This window comes from Bombina bombina, chromosome 6, assembly GCF_027579735.1.
Source record: "Bombina bombina isolate aBomBom1 chromosome 6, aBomBom1.pri, whole genome shotgun sequence".
Taxonomy (NCBI): domain Eukaryota; kingdom Metazoa; phylum Chordata; class Amphibia; order Anura; family Bombinatoridae; genus Bombina; species Bombina bombina.
Genome location: NC_069504.1, coordinates 529,388,177 through 529,406,253, shown reverse-complemented (window position 1 = coordinate 529,406,253; position 18,077 = coordinate 529,388,177). Strand labels below are relative to the sequence as shown.

Genomic DNA, 18,077 nt, shown 5'->3' with positions numbered 1-18,077 from the left:
GTCGCATATCTCTAGGGCATGTGTGCAAGGAGTCCATATTCACTGTCATTGGGCAGGATCAGACTGATATGATATAGGTATGTTTTCTCTGTGAAAAGGCATAGTGTGCAAAAAGAGACTGCACCCAGAGTGGCACTGGCCTTGTGGACAAGCACGGAAGTTTTTCTAGCTATTGTTCTGTCTCAGTGAATGTGTCTCTCTATTTTCTTGTTTTTATGTAAATTGCTCTTAGTTCTCCATAAGTAAAGTAAAAGGGGGAAACTAGATATGGACTCCTTGCACACATGCCCTAGAGATATGCAACTGCACCTCACTAGGCGAGGCCCAAGAGAGGTCGAAACGTACGTCTGGGGTTTGTTGTTTGTCTTGTTCAGAGAAGAATTGCCTGGTATTTTGGTGCTGGACTGTCATTGGGCAGGATCAGACTGATATGCTACAGGATATTTTTTCTCTGTGAAAAGGTGTAGTGTGCAAAAAGAGACTGCACCCTGAGTGGCACTGGTCTTGTGCACAAGCGCGGAAGTTTTTCTAGCTATTGTTCTGTCAGTGAGTGCGTCTCTCTATTTTCTTGTTTTTATGTAAATTACTCTTAGGTCTCCCAAAGAGTAAAAGGGGGAAACCAGATATGGACTCCTTTAGCAGATCGATGATGAATCGGATTGAAGTTCAATCCGATTGGCTGATTGGATCAGCCAATAGAATGCGAGGTCAATTCTATTGGCTGATCCAATCAGCCAATCTGATTGAACTTCAATCCGATTGGCTAATTAAATCAACCAATTGGATTTTTCCTACCTTAATTCCGATTGGCTGATAGAATCCTATCAGCCAATCGGAATTCGAGGGACGCCATCTTGGATGACGTCATTTAAAGGAACCGTCATCCATCGTGCTGGAAGGATGCTCCGCGCCGGATGTCTTCAAGATGGAGTCGCTCCTCGTCGGATGGAAGAAGATAGAAGATGCCGCTTGGATAAAGACTTCTGCCGGTCCGGATGTCCTCTTCTGCCCGGATAGGATGAAGACTTCTGCCGGTCTGGATGTCCTCTTCTGCCCCATCGGATGAAGACTTCTGCCCGGAACGGATGACCACTTGTGCCCGGCTGGGTGAAGACGGCTCAAGGTAGGGTGATCTTCAAGGGGGTAGTGTTAGGATTTATTAAGGGGGGATTGGGTGGGTTTTAGAGTAGGGGTGTGTGGGTGGTGGATTGTAATGTTGGGGGGGGGTTTGTACTTTTTTTTTACAGGTAAAAGAGCCGATTACTTTGGGGCAATGCCCTGCAAAAAGCCCTTTTAAGGGCAATTTGTAATTTAGTATAGGGTAGGGCATTTTATTATTTTGGGGGGCTTTTTTTATTTTATTAGGGGCTTAGATTAGGTGTAATTAGTTTAAACTTCTTGTAAAAAACAAAAAATTCTGTCATTTAGTGTTTGTTTTTTTTGTAACTTAGGTTAGATTTTATAATACAGGTAAAACATAATTTATGCTTACCTGATAAATTTATTTCTCTTGTAGTGTATCCAGTCCACGGATCATCCATTACTTGTGGGATATATTCCCTTCCCAACAGGAAGTTGCAAGAGGATCACCCACAGCAGAGCTACTATATAGCTCCTCCCCTCACATGTCATATCCAGTCATTCGACCGAAACAAGACAAGAAAGGAGAAACCATAGGGTGCAGTAGTGACTGTAGTTTAATTAAAAATTTAGATCTGCCTTAAAAAGACAGGGCGGGCCGTGGACTGGATACACTACAAGAGAAATAAATTTATCAGGTAAGCATAAATTATGTTTTCTCTTGTTAAGTGTATCCAGTCCACGGATCATCCATTACTTGTGGGATACCAATACCAAAGCTTAAGTACACGGATGATGGGAGGGACAAGGCAGGAACTTAAACGGAAGGAACCACTGCCTGTAGAACCTTTCTCCCAAAAACAGCCTCCGAAGAAGCAAAAGTGTCAAATTTGTAAAATTTTGAATAAGTGTGAAGCGAAGACCAAGTCGCAGCCTTGCAAATCCGTTCAACAGAGGCCTCATTCTTAAAGGCCCAGGTGGAAGCCACAGCTCTAGTAAAATGAGCTGTAATCCTTTCAGGGGGCTGCTGTCCAGCAGTCTCATAGGCTAAGCGAATTATGCTTCAAAGCCAAAAGGAGAGAGAGGTTGCCGAAGCTTTTTGACCTCTCCTCTGTGCAGAATAAACGACAAACAGGGCAGATGTTTGACGAAAATCTTTAGTTGCCTGTAAGTAGAACTTCAAGGCACGGACTACGTCCAGATTATGCAAAAGACGTTCCTTCTTTGAAGAAGGATTAGGACACAATGATGGGACAACAATCTCTTGATTGATATTCCTGTTAGAAACCACCTTAGGTAAAAACCCAGGTTTAGTACGCAGAACTACCTTGTCTGAATGGAAAATCAGATAAGGAGAATCACAATGTAAGGCAGATAACTCAGAGACTCTTCGAGCTGAGGAAATAGCCATCAAAAACAGAACTTTCCAAGATAAAAGTTTAATATCAATGGAATGAAGGGGTTCAAACGGAACTCCTTGAAGAACTTTAAGAACCAAGTTTAAGCTACACGGAGGAGCAACAGTTTTAAACACAGGCTTAATCCTAGCCAAAGCCTGACAAAAAGCCTGGACGTCTGGAACTTCTGCCAGACGCTTGTGCAAAAGAATAGACAGAGCAGAAATCTGTCCCTTTAACGAACTAGCAGATAAGCCTTTTTCCAAACCCTCTTGGAGAAAAGACAATATCCTAGGAATCCTAACCTTACTCCATGAGTAACTCTTGGATTCGCACCAATACAAGTATTTACGCCATATCTTATGGTAGATTTTCCTGGTAACAGGCTTTCGTGCCTGTATTAAGGTATCAATAACTGACTCGGAGAAGCCACGCTTTGATAGGATCAAGCGTTCAATCTCCATGTAGTCAGTCTCAGAGAAATTAGATTTGGATGATTGAAAGGACCTTGTATTAGAAGGTCTTGCCTCAGAGGCAGAGTCCATGGTAGACAGGACGACATGTCCACTAGGTCTCCATACCAGGTCCTGCGTGGCCATGCAGGCGCTATCAGAATCAACGATGCTCTCTCCTGTTTGACCTTGGCAATCAGTCGAGGCAGCAGAGGAAACGGTAGAAACACATAAGCCATGTTGAAGAACCAAGGAGCTGCTAGAGCATCTATCAGCGTCGCTCCTGGGTCCCTGGACCTGGATCCGTAACAAGGAAGTTTGGCGTTCTGGCGAGATGCCATGAGATCCAGTTCTGGTTTGCCCCAACGATTGACCAGTTGAGCAAACACCTCCGGATGGAGTTCCCACTCCCCCGGATGAAAAGTCTGACGACTTAGAAAGTCCGCCTCCCAGTTCTCCACGCCTGGGATGTGGATCGCTGACAAGTGGCAAGAGTGAGACTCTGCCTAGCGAATTATCTTTGAGACTTCTAACATCGCTAGTGAGCTCCTGGTTCCCCCTTGATGGTTGATGTAAGCCACAGTCGTGATGTTGTCCGACTGAAATCTGATGAACCTCAGTGTTGCTAACTGAGGCCAAGCTAGAAGAGCATTGAATATTGCTCTTAACTCCAGAATATTTATTGGGAGCAATTTTTCCTCCTGAGTCCACGATCCCTGAGCCTTCAGGGAATTCCAGACTGCGCCCCAGCCTAGAAGGCTGGCATCTGTTGTTACAATCGTCCAATCTGGCCTGCGAAAGGTCATACCCTTGTACAGATGGACCCGAGATAGCCACCAGAGAAGAGAATCTCTGGTCTCTTGATCCAGATTTAGTAGAGGGGACAAATCTGAGTAATCCCCATTCCACTGACCTAGCATGCACAATTGCAGCGGTCTGAGATGCAGGCGCGCAAATGGCACTATGTCCATTGCCGCTACCATTAAGCCGATTACTTCCATGCACTGAGCCACTGACGGGCGTGGAATGGAATGAAGGACACGGCAAGCATTTAAAAGTTTTGATAACCTGGCCTCCGTCAGGTAAATTTTCATTTCTACAGAATCTATCAGAGTCCCTAGGAAGGAGACTCTTGTGAGTGGTGATAGAGAACTCTTTTCCACGTTCACCTTCCACCCATGCGACCTCAGAAATGCCAGAACTATCTCTGTATGAGACTTGGCAATTTGAAAGCTTGACGCCTGTATCAGGATGTCGTCTAGATACGGAGCCACCGCTATGCCTCACGGTCTTAGAACCGCCAGAAGTGAGCCCAGAACCTTTGTAAAGATTCTCCGGGCCGTAGCCAACCCGAAGGGGAGAGCTACAAATTGGTAATGCCCGTCTAGAAAGGCAAATCTTAGGAACCGATGATGATCTTTGTGAATCGGTATGTGAAGGTAGGCATCCTTTAAGTCCACTGTGGTCATGTACTGACCCTCTTGGATCATGGGTAGGATGGTCCAAATAGTTTCCATTTTGAATGATGGAACTCTTAGGAATTTGTTTAAGATCTTTAGGTCCAAGATTGGTCTGAAGGTTCCCTCTTTCTTGGGAACCACGAACAGATTTGAATAAAATCCCTGTCCTTGTTCCGTCCGCGGAACTGGGTGGATCACCCCCATTACTAGGAGGTCTTGTACACAGCGTAGGAATGCCTCTTTCTTTATCTGGTTTTCTGATAACCTTGAAAGATGGAATCTCCCTTGAGGAGGAGAAGCCTTGAAGTCCAGAAGATATCCCTGAGATATGATCTCCAACGCCCAGGGATCCTGGACATCTCTTGCCCACGCCTGGGCGAAGAGAGAAAGTCTGCCCCCCACTAGACCTGTTTCCGGATAGGGGGCCGTTCCTTCATGCTGTCTTGGGGGGCAGTAGCAGGTTTTCTGGCCTGCTTGCCCTTGTTCCAGGGACTGGTTAGGCTGTCTGGAATGAGCAACAGTTCCTTCTGTTTTGGAGCGGAGGAAGTTGATGCTGCTCCTGCCTTGAAATTTCGAAAGGCACGAAAATTAGACTGTTTGGCCTTTTATTTGGCCCTGTCCTGAGGAAGGGTATGACCCTTACCTCCAGTAATGTCAGCAATAATTTCTTTCAAGCCGGGCCCGAATAAGGTCTGCCCCTTGAAAGGAATGTTAAGTAATTTAGATTTAGAAGTCACGTCAGCTGACCAGGATTTAAGCCATAGCGCTCTCCGCGCCTGGATGGCGAATCCGGAGTTCTTAGCCGTTAGTTTAGTCAAATGTACAATGGCATCAGAAACAAATGAGTTAGCTAGCTTAAGTGATTTAAGCTTGTCCATAATTTCATCCAATGGAGCTGTGTGAATGGCCTCTTCCAGACACTCAAACCAGAATGCCGCAGCAGCAGTGACAGGCGCAATGCATGCAAGGGGCTGCAGGATAAAACCTTGTTGAACAAACATTTTCTTAAGGTAACCTTCTAATTTTTTATCCATTGGATCCGAAAAAGCACAACTATCCTCAACCGGGATAGTGGTACGCTTTGCTAAAGTAGAAACTGCTCCCTCTACCTTAGGGACCGTCTGCCATAAGTCCCTGTGTAGCGGCATCTATTTGGAAACATTTTTCTAAATATAGGAGGTGGGGAAAAGGGCACACCGGGTCTATCCCACTCCTTGCTAATAATTTCTGTAAGCCTTTTAGGCATAGGGAAAACATCAGTACACACCGGCACCTCATAGTATCTATCCAGCCTACACAATTTCTCTGGAATTGCAACTGTGTTACAGTCGTTCAAAGCAGCTAAAACCTCCCCAAGCAATACACGGAGGTTCTCAAGCTTAAATTTAAAATTAGAGATCTCTGAATCAGGTTTCCCCGGATCAGATCCGTCACCCACAGAATGAAGCTCTCTGTCCTCATGTTCTGCAAAACTGTGACGCGAGTATCAGACATGGCTCTTACAGCACCAGCGCGCTCTGCATCTCTCCTAATCCCAGAGCTATCGCGCTTGCCTCTCAATTCTAGCAATCTAGATAATACTTCTGACAGGGTATTATTCATGATTGTAGCCATGTCCTGTAAAGTAATTGCTATGGGCGTCTCTGATGTACTTGGCGCCATAATAGCATGCGCCCCCTGAGCGGGAGGCGAAGGTACTGACACGTGAGGAGAGTTAGTCGGCATAACTTCCCCCTCGTCGTCTGGTGATAATTCTTTTATAGATAAAGACTGACCTATTATTTAAAGTGAAATCAATACATTTAGTACACATATTTCTATGGGGCTCCACACTGGCTTTCAAACATAATGAACAAGTAGATTCATCTATGTCAGACATGTTTAAACAGACTAGCAATAAGACTGGCAAGCTTGAAAAAACACTTCACAATAAGTTTACAAGCAATATAAAAAACGCTACTGCGCCTTTAAGAAGCACAAAACCTGTCTCAAGTTGAAATAACAATGAACCAAAGCAGTTATACCAACCAAATTTTCACAGTAAATGTATTAAGTTAGCAGAGCATTGCACCCACTTGCAAATGGATGATTAACCCCTTAATACCCAAAACGGATAAACAATAGAGAAAAACGTTTTTTATAACAAACACACTGTCACAGCTCTGCTGTGACTGATTACCTCCCTCAATATGAATTTAGAAGCCTTTTGAGCCCTCTAGAGAAGTCCTGGATCATGCAGGAAGAAGCAGGAAGTCTGAGTCTGAATTTTTACTGCGCAAAAAAGCACTAAAATAGGCCCCTCCCACTCATATTACAACAGTGGGAAGCCTCAGTTAACTGTTTCGATGCAGAAATTAAGCAAGCCATGTGGAAAAAATATGCCCCAATAAGTTTTAACACCAAATGTACGTTAATAAACGATTAAACATGCCAGCAAACGTTTTAAAACACATTTTTTAGAGTATATATCTCTATTAATAAGCCTGATACCAGTCGCTTTCACTGCATTTAAGGCTTTACTTACATTACTTCGGTATCAGCAGCATTTTCTTAGTCAATTCCATTCCTTAGAAAAATATTTTACTGCACATACCTTAGTTGCAGGAAAACCTGTACGCTATTCCCTTTCTGAAGTTACCTCACTCCTCAGAATGTGTGAGAACAGCAAGTGGATCTTAGTTACTTCTGCTAAGATCATAGAAAACGCAGGCAGATTCTTCTTCCAAATACTGCCTGAGAAAAAACAGCACACTCCGGTGCCATTTAAAAATAACAAACTTTTGATTGAAGAAATAAACTAAGTATAAAACACCACAGTCCTCTCATGACCTCCATCTATGTTGAGGGTTGCAAGAGAATGACTGGATATGACATGTGAGGGGAGGAGCTATATAGCAGCTCTGCTATGGGTGATCCTCTTGCAACTTCCTGTTGGGAAGGGAATATATCCCACAAGTAATGGATGATCCGTGGACTGGATACACTTAACAAGAGAAATTTGTAATTATTTTAACTAGGTAGCTATTAAATAGTTATTAACTATTTAATAGCTATTGTACCTAGTTAAAATAAATACAAAGTTGCCTGTAAAATAAAAATAAATCCTAAAATAGCTACAATGTAATTATTAATTATATTGTAGCTATCTTAGGGTTTATTTTACAGGTAAGTATTTAGTTTTAAATATGAATACTTTAGTTAATAATAGTAATATTATTTAGATTTATTTAAATAATAATTAAGTTAGGGGAGTGTTAGGGTTAGACATAGGTTTAAAGGTTAATAACTTTATTATAGTGGCAGCGACGTTGGTGGCGGCAGATTAGGGGTTAATAGATTTAATAGGCTATGTGGGCTATGGCGGTTTAGGGGTTAATACTAGAATAGGTTTATTGCGAAGTGGGCTATGGTGGTTTAGGGGTTAATAATTTAGTTATTACTTGCGGTGTGGGCTATGGCGGTTTAGGGGTTAATACATTTATTATTAGGAGTGAGAGGGGGGATTGCGGATATAGGGGTATACGTGTCGGGCTTATTTTTGGGAGGTGTGTTAGACAGTTACGGGAGATTTAAAATTTTAGTTAGTTTTCTTAGGCGCCGGCAGTTTCTAAAGTGCCGTAAGTCACTGGCGACTTCAGAAATTTGTAGTTACGCTCATTTCTGGACATCGCTAGTTTATCAGACTTACAGCACTTTAGGAACTGCCGGCAGGGTATATGTAATACCCCGATCTGCGAGGTGAAATTACGGGCGGCGTGGGTTCCCTTGCTTGCGCCGAAACCTGCGCCGTATATCCGATCGCGCCCATGGAGTTCTGATTATCTTTTTGTAAAGGAAGATGCCAACTATATGATGACAACAGCATGCAGTGGCTGAAAGGAAGGGCGCTGAACTGCCTAAACAATAATTTAAAGGTTAAATGGTAGATTGGTGACTTCCGGAAAGGTCTCAGTCTCAAAGTCTGTAGAAAGATGTGAATAATCAGTAGTAAGGTCAAAATGTCCTAAAAAGGAACAGACAATGGACACACACACACACACACAAACTCAAACTTGCACATACACCCAAGGAAACACAGACAGAGACAACCTCAGAAAACACAGAAAGACATACACACACACACAGAGACAACTACATAAAACACAGAAAGACATACATACACACACCCTCACTGAGATATACACAGAAAACACACAAAGACATACACACACCCTCACAGAGACACCCACAGAAAACACACACCCTCACAGAGACATCCACAGAATACACAGAAATACACACCCACCCTCACAAAGGCATCCAGAGAAAATACACAAAGACAAACATACACTCACCCTCACAGAGACACCCACAGAAAAAGCTCAAAGATATATGCACCCACCCTCACAGACATCCACAGAAAATGCACAAAGACATACACACCCACCCTCACAGAGAGACCTACAGAAAAAAAATACATACACACTCATATAGACACAAACCAAAGCACAAAGACATAAACACAGACACCCACAGAAACATTCACAGGAGGAAACATTTATACACCTTGCATCCCCTAAATCAACAGTGTGTGACATTCATGATAAAAAAAAATTGCAGAAATTAAGAGATCACTTTTTAAAGAATCATATTTGTAAATGTGCAAACAAAAATAATTCTGTGAATTGAAAATTGTAAATTAATGATCTGGGTAGATGGCTAGATGAAGAAAAACAAAATTTATGCTTACCTGATAAATTACTTTCTTTTACGAGTCCACGGATTTCATCCTTGCTTGTGGGATATTAACCTCCTGCTAACAGGAAGTGGCAAAGAGCACCACAGCAGAGCTGTATATATAGCCCCTCCCTTCCTCTCCACCTCCAGTCATTCGGCCGAAGGTTATAGGAAGAGAAAAGGAAAGGCTAAAAAGGTGCAGAGGTGACTGAAGTTTACAAAAAATATAAAGAAAAACTGTCTTAAAAAGAACAGGGTGGGCCGTGGACTCGTCATATCGTAAAAGAAAGTAATTTATCAGGTAAGCATAAATGTAGTTTTCTTTTACAAAGATATGACGAGTCCACGGATTTCATCCTTACTTGTGGGAAACCAATACCAAAGCAATAGGACACGGATGAAAGGGAGGGACAAGACAGGAACCTAAACGGAAGGCACCACTGCTTCAAGAACCGGTCTCCCAAAGATAGCCTCAGAAGAAGCAAAAGTATCAAATTTGTAAAATTTGGAAAAAGTGTGAAGGGATGACCAAGTCGCAGCCTGAAACTCTCTCCTGTTTGATTCGAGCAATCACGCGTGGGAGGAGAGGAAACGGCGGAAACACATAAGCTAGGCTGAACAGCCAAGGCATCAGTTCGGCCTGAGGATCCCTTGACCGGGATCCGTATCTTGGAAGCTTGGCATTCTGTCGGGATGCCATTAAATCCAATTCCGGTCTGCCCCATCTGAGAATCAATGAGGCAAATACCTCCGGGTGAAGTTCCCACTCCCCCGGATGAAAAGTCTGTTGACTTAGAAAATCTGCTTCCCAGTTCTCTACTCCTGGGATGTAGATCGCTGACAGATGACAAGAGCGGGCCTCCGCCCAACTGATTATCTTGGATGCCTCTATAATCGCTAAGGAACTCCACAGTCGTGATGTTGTCCGACTGGAATCTGATGAATTTGGCCGAAGCCAACTGAGGCCATGCCTGAAGCGCATTGAATATTGCTCTCAGTTCCAGAATATTGATTGGAAGAAGAGACTCCACTTGAGTCCAAACACCCTGAACCTTCAGGGAGTTACAGACTGCACCCCAGCCCAGAAGGCTGGCATCTGTTGTCACTATCACCCACGAGGGTCTGTGGAAACAAGTTCCTTGGGACAGATGATCCGGCGACAACCACCAAAGAAGAGAGTTTCTGGTCTTTTGATCCAGATTTATCTGAGGAGAAAAATCCGCATAATGCCCATTCCATTGTCCGAGCATGCACAGTTGCAGTGGTCTGAGATGAAAGAGAGCAAACGGAACGATGTCCATTGCCGCTACCATTAATCCAATTACTTCCATACACTGAGCCACTGATGGCCAAGGAATGGACTGAAGTGCTCGGCAAGTATTTAGAATCTTTGATTTTCTGACCTCTGTCAGAAATATTATCATGGCTACCGAGTCTATCAGAGTTCCCAAGAAAGGAATCCTTGTCTGTGGGACAAGTGAACTCTTCTCTATGTTCACCTTCCAGCCGTGAGTTCTCAGAAAAGACAACACTGTGTGAGTGTGAGATTTTGTCAGATGATATATTGACACCTGAATCAGAATATCGTCCAGATAAGGCGCCACCGCTATTCCTCGCGGTCTGAGAACCGCCAAAAGAGATCCTAGAACCTTTGTGAAGATTTTGGGTGCTGTGGCCAACCCGAAAGGAAGAGCCACGAACTGATAATGTTTGTCCAAGAAGGCAAACCTTAGAAACCGATGATGATCTTTGTGGATTGGAATATGAAGGTAAGCATCCTTCAAATCCACGGTAGTCATATATTGACCTCCTGGATCATTGGTAAAATTGTTCGTATTGTCTCCATCTTGAATGATGGAACTCTTAGAAATTTGTTTAGACACTTGAGATCTAAAATGGGTCTGAACGTTCCCTCTTTTTTGGGAACCACAAATAGGTTTGAGTAAAACCCCTGTCCCTGTTCCAATTTTGGAACTGGACAAATTACTCCCATAGTAGAAAGGTCTTTTACACAGCGTACGAACGCCTCTCTTTTTATCTGGTTTGCAGATAACTTTGAGAGATGAAATCTCCCTCTTGGGAGAAAGTTCTTGAATTCCAATTGATAACCGTGGGTCACTATTTCTAGTGCCCAGGGATCCTGAACATCTCTTGCCCAAGCCTGAGCAAAGAAAGAGAGTCTGCCCCCTACTACATCCAGTCCTGGATCGGGGGCCGCCCGTTCATGCTGTTTTAGGAGCAGGAGCGGGCTTTTTGGATTGTTTATCCTTATTCCAGTTCTGATTAGGTCTCCAGACTGACTTAGATTGAGTAAAATTCCCTTCTTGCTTTGAGGAAGAAGAAGAAGCGGGGGTTCCTCCTTTAAAGTTCCGAAAGGAACGAAAATTATTCAATTTACCCCTCATTTTAACCGATTTATCCTGAGGTAGGGCATGGCCTTTAACTCCTGTAATATCAGAAATGATTTCCTTCAGGAAGGTCTTACCTTTAAAGGGAATAGCTAAAAGCTTATGTTTTGATGACACATCAGCAGACCAAGATTTGAGCCACAATGCTCTACTTGCTAAAATAGCAAATCCTGCATTTTTTGCCGCTAATTTAGCAATTTGAAAAGCGGCATCAGTAATAAAAGAATTAGCTAGCTTGAGAGCCTTAATTCTATCTAAGATGTCCTCTAATGGAGTCTCAACCTTAAGAGACTCTTCTAGAGCCTCAAACCAAAAAGCTGTTGCAGTAGTTACTGGAACAATGCAAGCCGTAGGTTGTAAAATAAACCCCTGATTAACAAATAATTTCTTTAGTAGACACTCTAATTTCTTATCCATAGGGTCTTTGAAAGCACAACTATCCTCAATGGGTATAGTAGTACGCTTTGCTAGGGTAGATATAGCTCCCTCTACCTTAGGGACCGTTTGCCATGAGTCCCGAATAGTATCTGATATGGGAAACATTTTCTTAAAATTAGGAGGGGGAGAAAACGGTATGCCTGGTATATCCCATTCCTTTCTAATAATTTCCGAAATTCTCTTAAGAACCGGAAAAACATCAGTGTAAGTAGGTACTTCCAAATATTTATCCATTTTACACAATTTCTCTGGAGGAATCACAATAGGGTCACAATCATCCAGAGTCGCTAAACCCTCCCTAAGTAACAGGCAGAGGTGTTCAAGCTTAAATTTAAATGGCATAGCATCCGAATCTGTCTGAGGTAAAATATTCCCTGAATCAGAAATTTCACCCTCAGACAGTAATTCCCTGATCCCCAACTCAGAGCACTGTGAGGGAACATCGGAAATAGCTAATAAAGCATCAGAGGATTCAGTATTTACATTAATACCTGACCTACTGCGTTTACCCTGCAACACTGGTAATTTAGACAATACCTCTGTAAGGGTAGTTGACATAACTGCAGCCATCTCCTGCAGAGTAAAGGAATTAGACGCACTAGAAGTACTTGGCGTCGCTTGTGTGGGCGTTAAAGGTTGTGACACTTGGGGATAATTGGATGGCATATCCTGATTCTCTTCAGACTGGGAATCATCCTTAGGCACACTTTCTTTATTTAAAATATGCTTTTTACATTGTAAGGCCCTTTCAGTACAAGAGTTACACAATGTTAGAGGGGGTTGCACAATAGCTTCTAAACACATAGAACAATGAAAATCCTCAATGTCATTGCTGCTGCTTAGCCTGAAGGAAATGTGCATCTGAGCACGCGAAAATAAGCCCCACCCCTTAAGGTCAATGCCGGAGTAGGCCCAAACACAACCGCATGGGAATGCGGTTTTGCACCAAAGTTAATGCACACACACCATACAACCCCTCAAACCATAAACAAACAAGTTTAAATGCCAAGAATAAAACACGTAATACATCGTTTTTCATTGTCTCCCATGTCACATTGCCAAAATAAAGTCAATTGTAAGAGTTTGGATTTCCACTTGCGCTTATAAATTAAGCTAGGATTTATGCTACCATTATATGTGTAACTTATCTAAGTGAAATATTATAAGTGATTCTGATTTGTATCAGGTGTAAAAACAAAAGTATCTAAGTGTCTCAGACAACGGATATTTAGGATTTAAGTCCTATGTGTTGACTGGTATAAATTTTTTTTTTTTTTAAGTGAAGCTAGTGACGATCCAATTTACAGTGATAAGAAATTGATATAACTATATCCAAAAAATAAAGAAAGATATAGAAGTGTTAAAACTATTTTATTAAACTAAATTATCTGTCAACAATAAAACTTTAGGATTAACTAAAAGATATATGGCAAATAAAACAAATAAAAGCAAATAAAACAAGGGACGTCTCCCTATGAACTTGTTTCAGTAAGTCGAGTGACTTGACAGTATATGGTCTCTGAATATAACTTGATAAACAAAAAATGCCACCTTGGGATTAAAGCAAGCTGTAAGGTACCTTACAAATGTCTGTTGGGAATCGTGTAAGTGCCGATGTTCTGTGAGCTTCCTTCTCAGTTTTGTTCCTTCGCGGCTTAACGTGAGATAACAAACAAGCCTCCGTTCCTGATTGGTGGTTAGGGGGTCACACCTCTCTTAGGATAGGCTGTGACTGTGCACGCTGGATGTTTAGCGTGTTCAGATGTAATTGATCTTTTTCAAGATGTTTGAACTGCAGCTGTAAAAAACTTTTTTCTTCTGCACTTTGATGTGCAGTGTTGGGGATCCACTGTTAGAAAGAAAAGCTGTGCTCCACTTTCTCGCTGATCAGATCCTTGGTCCTCCTTGTGGTTTTGGCTCCTAAATCATGAAAATTAGAGAGTCCACTTGAGGGGCTGGATCGCAGCTTCTTGGAGTTTGTAAGACTTTCTTTAAACGTGGTTGTAGAAAAGTGGTAGTAGAAAAGTCTGGAGTAAAATCTACGCGTTTCACCCTCTGGGGGCTTGATAAAGCCCCCAGAGGGTGAAACGCTTAGATTTTACTCCAGACTTTTCTACTTGATAAAGCCCCCAGAGGGTGAAACGCTTAGATTTTACTCCAGACTTTTCTACTACCACTTTTCTACAACCACGTTTAAAGAAAGTCTTACAAACTCCAAGAAGCTGCGATCCAGCCCCTCAAGTGGACTCTCTAATTTTCATGATTTAGGAGCCAAAACCACAAGGAGGACCAAGGATCTGATCAGCGAGAAAGTGGAGCACAGCTTTTCTTTCTAACAGTGGATCCCCAACACTGCACATCAAAGTGCAGAAGAAAAAAGTTTTTTACAGCTGCAGTTCAAACATCTTGAAAAAGATCAATTACATCTGAACACGCTAAACATCCAGCGTGCACAGTCACAGCCTATCCTAAGAGAGGTGTGACCCCCTAACCACCAATCAGGAACGGAGGCTTGTTTGTTATCTCACGTTAAGCCGCGAAGGAACAAAACTGAGAAGGAAGCTCACAGAACATCGGCACTTACACGATTCCCAACAGACATTTGTAAGGTACCTTACAGCTTGCTTTAATCCCAAGGTGGCATTTTTTGTTTATCAAGTTATATTCAGAGACCATATACTGTCAAGTCACTCGACTTACTGAAACAAGTTCATAGGGAGACGTCCCTTGTTTTATTTGCTTTTATTTGTTTTATTTGCCATATATCTTTTAGTTAATCCTAAAGTTTTATTGTTGACAGATAATTTAGTTTAATAAAATAGTTTTAACACTTCCATATCTTTCTTTATTTTTTGGATATAGTTATATCCATTTCTTATCACTGTAAATTGGATCGTCACTAGCTTCACTTACACTTATTTACTCCTCATAATCTATTCACGAACACTATCCACATAATCTGTAATTACAGATTTAGTAATATTATTCTTTTCAAAACATAAAAAAAAAAAAAAAAAAAAAAAAAAATTATACCAGTCAACACATAGGACTTAAATCCTAAATATCCGTTGTCTGAGACACTTAGATACTTTTGTTTTTACACCTGATACAAATCAGAATCACTTATAATATTTCACTTACACATATAATGGTAGCATAAATCCTAGCTTAATTTATAAGCGCCAGTGGAAATCCAAACTCTTACAATTGTTCTCAACCTAAACTACTGAGGAGGAGTAGTTTCCCCCATCCACCAGGCATACAGGATTTTTTAGTAAGCGCCAACCCTCTATTCACTATATCACAAAATAAAGTCAACCAATGATAAATATAATATAGGGACTCCAGTAATACCCCTCTTATAAATTAGGATTACTGCTTACCCCATTCCCATACAGGGAAATAATGCCAGCCAGTTCTGATACACAAAGTCTCCTCAGAATAAAAAAGGCTGCACATACCTTAATGCTGCTTGTAGCATGAAAACGGGCTCCACACTGAAGATGTCTCATGGTTACCTTCAGAAGTCTTGTGGGAACCAGCATGGATCTTAGTTACAACTGCTAAGATCATCAACCTCAGGGCAGAAATCTTCTTCCATATCCCCCTGAGGAAAATAGTACGCACTGGTACCATTTAAAATAAAAAAACTTCTTGATTGAAGAAACTAAAACTAACACCTCACTTTACCATGTCTTCCTAGTATAACACAGGCAAAGGGAATGACTGGGGGTGGAGGGGAAGGGAGGGGCTATATATACAGCTCTGCTGTGGTGCTCTTTGCCACTTAATAGGTTAATAGGTTAATATCCCACAAGTAAGGATGAAATCCGTGGACTCGTCATATATTTGTAAAAGAAAGTACTTTTGAAAGGTTGGCATATGTTTGTTTGATTTTCCCCCATTTTCCCCAACCAAGAGCACCACTTCAAATATAGTGTACAAATGTTCCCATCTGTCAGCTGTACTTATGTATTTTGAAAATGCTGTACTTTATATGGTCTTGGTGGAACCATAAGCTGTGGTACTCATACCATTAGATCTGGTTAAATGCAGGATTTAGGCTTGTTGGTTTAGGGCACATTCAGAAATCCTCTCAAATGCTAATACTTTACTCTTTGTAATAACATTTCCCATGCTCAATTAGCACTCTGCTGTAGTACCCACTGGTAGCTGCCAAAATTAAAAAAAAAAATCTTGCCTCATGGGGCCCCCCTGGCCCATTGAGCCCCTGACAGGAGTCACCCCTGTCACCACCTGATGGCAGACCTGTTACCGGGCACTTATTCATTGAACTTTACAATCACTTTGAGTAGAAAATTAATAGAAAAAGTAATTACATTTTTTTTTTGGGGGGGGGGATTACTTTCTATGTCAACTTTTTTCCCCTTTGCAAATGGGAGGTTTTCACAGGATTAATCTGTGAGCCAAGGCTCCACATCTGTTATTAACTAAATGGAGACTCAGGGCTCCATGTACGAAGCAGCAAAAGCTGCTCCGGAGCCCTTGCGGGGCAGGTTCGCATATGCGAGCCTGCTTCCCGCAATGTAAGAAGCAGAGATCATTTGACCGCTGCTTTTAACACCCTATGCCACCTCTGAGGTAGTGAGGGAAAATCACTGAGAGCTCGCTTGCTCTCAGTGATTGACAGCCCCTTCAGTCGCACGAATGAAGGGGCAGGTATTACACACTCCCATTAGTGTGTAATGATACATTGCCCGTGCATAGCGAAGGCGGGCAGACAGCTTTGCGAGTTGAGAAGCTGTCCGTCCGCCAGTTAGTACATGGAGCCCTCAGACTATAAATATGGTTGTTGTTTTAGAGTGTTTGATTCAGATTATTTGTGAGTTTTTACTCTACTCTTGGAAAGGCAGATACTACTGCCAAAACGTGTAGAGCATTTTAACTTTTATTTTTATGTTCCTGAAATTCCATTGTTGCTTTTCATTAGAAGAGGCGACAGAATAAACAACTCAATTTTGCTCCTTTAATTCTATGAGTACATTCCTTTTAGTGTTACTTGTTTCATCTAATGTATCAAACACTGTCTTGTTCTCTTTTTCAAGTTCTCCAGTAAAGATTCCATCACTGGAAATATCAGAAGCGCCATTCTACATACAGATCGTATTTTTACAGTCTTGGGAAAGACTGAGGATTGAAGCGGCTTCCATACACGGAAGTAGTTGTTTTTACTGACCAATAGTGTATCCTTGTTTCTTACATAGAAATATTCAACATAGCTTAAATTTGGTACGGGAAATTATTTTCATTATTCAGGAGAGCAAAGCAACAAACTGCTGCTCTTTGACACAATTTAAAAAGTTATTTCAACTAATGTCCTCCTTCAAAGGCCCTAACACTTGCAGGATCACCAGTAAAAGCACTAGCAAGACCATACTAATAAAATTAATATTAGATGTAATTTATTAGAAGACAACTACACATGTAAAATAGGATGTTACCATTTGAAGGAAATGTATAATGTCGTAAGAGTTTTGAAAACATATTCTTGAATATTAAATTGATAGGAAAATCAAAAATTAAACTTGAATTTTTCCAAAAGAGCTTTTAATTTTAAGACGCTTTTAAATTCACTGCTATTCTCAAATTGACTTTGCTCTCTTGGTATCATTTGTTGATAAAGCATATGTACATATCCTTCACTACAGGAAGCTAGCTAGTGATTTTTCTCTTGTGATTGGCTCACCAGATGTTCTCAGCTAGTTTCCAGCAATGCATTGCTGCTCTGGAGGTGACTTTGTAACTATGTGTTTAATCAATTACATAGTAGTACAATGATAGCATGCCCTAACATATAAGAGCATTTATTTTGCAGTTATATATCCCTTTAAGTATCAACTGATTACATTATAAATATTGTACTACTTTTTAATAAACAATCAAATAAAAGCAGTTGGTGATAGTAGACTCAGACTTCATACAAATGAATTAAAGCTTCCCTTTAGGACATATTATTCTTTAATCTGGTGTTACTAATATAGATAAATGATGCTTTGTGTAGTATTGTGTAAGCAAATAGCCAGCAATATCAAGTAAAACACATGGGCACATTTTTAGGCAAGATGCTGATGCAAGTAAAAAAAATGTACATGTATACAATAATAT

At 41.4% G+C, this 18,077-nt stretch overlaps 1 protein-coding gene across 1 annotated transcript in view; it reads right to left on the bottom strand.

Annotated features, from left to right (window-relative positions):
• The window catches only part of ATP8B4 (ATPase phospholipid transporting 8B4 (putative)), a 932,005-nt gene that overhangs the window by 629,751 nt on the left and 284,177 nt on the right, over nt 1–18,077 (bottom strand). The gene's annotated exons all lie outside the window — the stretch shown is intronic.